The following is a 5,158-nucleotide window of genomic DNA, read 5'->3' on the forward strand; positions in this document are numbered from 1 at the left end:
ATCTAATAAGTGTGTGTGTGTGTGTGTGTGTATGCACGCACACGTGAAGCCTTAGCCACAGGCTAAGGAGGAAAGAGTTTCTAGGGTGTTGTGTCATAGCCTGCCTCAGCTCCATGTGTCAGAGTGACAGACTTTTCTCTGTCACTGTAGCAATTTTCCTAGAAAGGCCTTCTGGACAGGAACCTAGATCTGGAAGGAATGAAATAAAAGCTAGAACAACATGTGTTAGAAATAGGAACAGTGTGTTTCACCCTGCCTTAATCAGAATGCTACTTCAGATTTCAGGTTAATAAAGTAGACTGAACACATGTGTTTACTTCTGTTTACTAAACACACCCCTCTAAAATTACATTTAAGAGGTTTTTTTAAGGAATAAACCCACAAAAACAAAGAGAATGGTAGAGGAGAAGTACAGACAAAACTTTAGAAACTAAAAGTGAAATAGTTAGATGAATAGAAAAGTGATTTACTGACAGCACAACAGGACAAGCTGAGGCTGTGTGGTGGACGCTCTGATGCGCCATTCAGAAGAACATGTTGATCCAACTGGGAGGGCTGAGGATAAACAACCCTCCACTCACACTGCTTTGGGAATAGCCTCCGCTGAAGAAAGCCATCAAGTCCAAGGGTGTGCCCCCTCCCCGGTATCCTGCCTCCAATGACTCACAGACACTGATATAAACACCCTGGCCCTCACTCATTTCTGAAGGGCAATTCCAACTTAAGCTGAGGACAACTGGAGTCTTCATTGGAACTCTATTGGAACCGAACTTCCTCTCTTCACTCTTACTTCCTTCCCTTCTACAAGGGATGATCTTAAAAGTATCCCCTCGTAAATTTCCTGCATGCTTAGGGGGGAAATCAACTTGTGGCAGTTTGTTCCAGAAGAGATTTGAGAAAGTCGATGGTAAATATGGAATTTAGGTTTGGATCACTTGTCATCCAGAAGGTAATGAAGATCTATCACTGATAGAAGCTAAAATACATTTAGCACCTGACATAAGGTAGCAATGCAAGTGTTAAAACTTTCGTGGGCAGTGAATGTGGATGGAATTCGGGTACAAGGTACAGCATCAGCAGGTACACTGTATCTGGTAAATGACACATATGGCATAAATTGTGACTATAAAGCAATGGAATTGGATAGCTATTGATAAATGCAAGTGATGCTGTGGGGGAAAAAGATAACTAAAGATTGAGAATAATTTGTAGGCAAAATGAAGGGTGAAAGATAGAAGGTCTTCTTTTAGCACATAAAGAAGCTCTCACCTCCTGCACCTGATAGGCAGAAAAAGCTGAGGGGTAGATATAGCATTAATGTTAGAGTGGAAGATCTCCAACGCTCTTAAACATAGCAGGTCTATATGCTGAGGTCAGGACCCTGGCTGGGAAAGAATGGGACCCTGACCCATGAAATGGGAACACTTGGGTTGATGCTCTTGAAAATCTTCAATTCCAAGATTCCCCTAATGCTCTGTGCCAGCAGAAATGAGCCCCACTCCCCACTGAAGCTTAGTGCTCCCCTCTTGCTTGAACATGAAGAAGATCCTTACCTCCTGCAAGAAAGCATGCACCCCTACCCCAAGGTTCTGCCCGCCGCCGCCAGTCACTATGTCAATAAATGTCATGTCACACCATAACCAGTCAGAGGTTTGCTGCACCTGCTAAGAGAGAAATCAGACTATATGGAAGAAACTTCAGGAATTAGGTAGCATGTTCATTTAGGAGCCAGGAGAATATGCGTGGGACTGGATTCTGAGTGTGCAGGATTAAGAAGCACAAAACATGAATTTAGGTAAAGGAGAGTTTATCCATATGGGAGCATTTTCCCAGAAAATAGGATTTAACAGTCCTGCAAGGACCCTGGGAAATGGTACATCAAGTTATAGGATAGTTCCAAGAAGCATGCCCACTTATAGTAAGGTGGAAATGCCAGAATGACAGTGGCAGAGAGTAGCAAAATGTGATGGATTTATTCTAAATTCTGATACTTGTACAGCAAAAAATTAATTTTATAGTATGTCATTTGATACTGTCATACCTAACATATAGTCAGTTCACAGGAGAGGAAATGCAGAGGTCAACGAGTATCCCCAAATGCCCTATCACATGAGATATGAGAGAAATGAGAATCCAAACCATAAGGAAACAAGAGTTTGCTCCCATCAAATTGGCAAAAAATAAAAATCAGCAGCAATACCAAATCTTGGCATAGCTGAGGAGCAGCAGGATTCCTCATACGAGATGGATTTAGAGAGAAAATAGACAATATCTAGTAAATATGATGATGTATGTACATTCAGGCAAAGCAATTCAAACCTTAAATGTATACACCATAGCAGAAGTTATCAGACTAGCTTTATATTAGGACTTCTTTACAGTCTGAACATTTATTAAGGATCGTGGGCATGTAAAATTTTGTTTATAAAGATTATATTTACCAAAATGTAATTTACTCAAAATCAAAACAGAAAATTTTAAAGTATTTATTGTTTAAAAAATAAAGCAATTATATATTAATATACAGAACACATTTTTAATAAAATAACTACGTTTTTTAAAACAAAAAAAATAGTGAAAAGAAAGGATTGTTTTAAATTTTTGCAAATCTCTTCACTGTGTGTCTTAAGAGAAGACAATTGGAGTTCTCATATCCACTTCCACACCCAATCTGTTGTGATAGTGTGTGTCGGTTCTCCTCCGGGAAACTTCACTCTGCACCCATGAAAGAATGAGAGTGAAAAATACAAATAATATTTCTTATTTTATAAAAATAAATTCGGCCTCACAAGCCCCAAGCCACACTTTGAGAACTGCTGCCCTAGAGAAACACCCTACTTGTTAATAAGGAGACATTCAAGAATATTCATTGCAACATTATTTGAATGAAAGAAAAATGGAAACAACACAAATATCCATTCATTTGGAATTCAATACTATTAGTGGCATATCCACATAATAAATATTATTTAGCAGTAAAAATGAATAACTAGAGATATATGTGTACCTGCCTGGATAAATCTCACTAATAAACTTGAGAGAAAAGAAAATGAGTTGCAGAAGAATGCACACAGTATGATAAAGTTAATATAAAATGTTTAAACATGCAAAGCAAAATCACATATTTTCTTGGCATACATACATGTGTGCTGGGCAGAGACATTGAAGATGTTAACTGTCTGGCCTATGATGAAGCCATCATGGCTCAGCAGGAGAGAATTCAGCAAGAGACTAGAGACTGCTGTGCAGAACCCTCTGGTCTCCGAGTGGCTGGAGCTCTCGGTCCTGCACGAGGAGTGTGCTGAGGATGAGAGCATCTATCAACAGAAGATCAGGGATCTCCACAAAAACTACTCTACTGGTACATCCGCAAGACCAGGCCTGATGGGAACTGCTTCTATGGAGCTGTGGGATTCTGCCACTTGGAGGCGCTGCGGAGTGACAGCAAGGAATTGCTGTGGTCCAAGGCTGTGTCTTCCAAGAGCAAAGAGGACCTGGTGCTCCAGGGTTTCACTGAGTTCACAGTTGAGGATTTCCACAACATGTTCATGGGCCTGATGGAGCAGGCGGAGAAGCAGACCTCCGTAGCCGATCTGCTGACTTCCTTCAATCATCAGAGCACCTCGGACTGCCTGGTGGTCTACCTGTGGCTGCTCACCTCAGGCTACCTGCATCCTGAGAGCAAGTTCTTTGAGCACTTCAGGGAGGGCGAGCAACTGTCAAGGAGTTCCGCCAGCAGGAGGTGGAGCCCACGTGCAAGGAGAGTGACCACATCCACATCATTGTGCTGGCCCAGCCCTCAGCATCTCCCTCCAGGTAGAATACATGGTCCACTGTGAGGGCAGCACCAGCAACCTGCACATCTTCCCCGAGGGCTCCAAGCCCAGGTCTACCTTCTCTACCAGCCTGGACACTAGGATATCCTTTACAAACAGGGCTGGCCCCAGCCTGCCACTGCCCTGCCCGCCCTCCCCTCTGCCAGGTGCTAGACTTGTGCAGAGCAGGTTTTGTGGCTGAAAGTGGTCATATTTCACTCCCCTCCCCCTTTATCCCACAACCGTCCATGTTTTACTAAAGCGGATGCTGGTGATGAGCGGAGTGTGTACGTGTCCCTGCTCGTCTGCTGTCTGCCCGCCTGCTATACATCTGTCTGTCCCCCTTCCCCTCAGGTGAGTTCCTCTCGGCCTTCTGCCTGTACACCCCTAAGCCTCCCCACCAGGAGCAGTTTTGAGGGGGCTGGGCCTCTTGGGGACCTCTCCTGGTTACTTGGAGTTCTGCCTCCTTCTCTTAAGGCCTCCCCTTCTTCCCTTTCTGGCTGGCACAGAGGCTTCCATGGGAATCTTGGAAGTTCCTTATGGATTTGCCCAGGGACCCAGCCGCTCCCTGATAGGCCCTGCCTCCACCCTGCTGTTCTGGCCAAGGGCCCCAGACCCTGGCTGTCTGCCCTCTATCAGGGGTCTGCATAGTGGAAGAGTCCCGGGTGGAGAGGGCCACCATGATGGTGGGGGCCCACTTGGGGAAGATGGAGGAGCTGGGGCACCCCCAGTGCATCCCAGGAGGTGCCAACCTGGCAGGGGAAGGGCAGCTTTCAAGCTTGCGCATGGTCCGTGGTCCCCAGGTCTAGGCAGGTCTTGCCAGGCTGCCATTGTTCCCCAGCCCACCCCTTGGCCCCTGCCTGGGCCTGCTTTGTACCCCGTTTGCTTGGGCTGTGGTGTCTCTGCATTGTCTTCACCCCTTTTCTTACCCCATCTCAGCATGTGTGGGGTGTTGACCCTGGCTATGAGCTCCTTGGAGGCAGACCCTCAAGAAATGTAAAGTGCTGCTGCCCCCTCAAAAAATAAAAAATATGTTTGAGATGGATAAACAATGAACTCAAAGGAGTTACCTGTTTTCTCTGGGTGTGGTAGAAGGAAATGCAAGTGAAGAGGGGTAGACAGATGATTTGGATTTAATTTGTTGTTGAATTTCTTAATTTTGGTGATTACTTCATGAGTTAATTTTATTGATTTCTACTATTTTGCATGTTTGAAGTAGTTTATACTTCTACTACTGATAATTATGATAACGGCTCCGATAATGATTAAAAATATGAATGAAAAAATGAAATAATGAGTGCAGATTCTTTCAAGAAACTTAGCTACAGAGGAAAAGGATATTG

General features: G+C 44.2%; 1 pseudogene; it reads left to right on the top strand.

Moving 5' to 3' along the window:
* Positions 1 to 3,104: 3,104 nt before the first annotated feature.
* Positions 3,105 to 3,989, top strand: LOC131399763 (ubiquitin thioesterase OTUB1-like; annotated as a pseudogene).
* Positions 3,990 to 5,158: the final 1,169 nt, after the last annotated feature.

This window comes from Diceros bicornis, chromosome 39 (genome assembly GCF_020826845.1).
Source record: "Diceros bicornis minor isolate mBicDic1 chromosome 39, mDicBic1.mat.cur, whole genome shotgun sequence".
In the NCBI taxonomy this organism is placed as follows: Eukaryota; Metazoa; Chordata; class Mammalia; order Perissodactyla; family Rhinocerotidae; genus Diceros; species Diceros bicornis.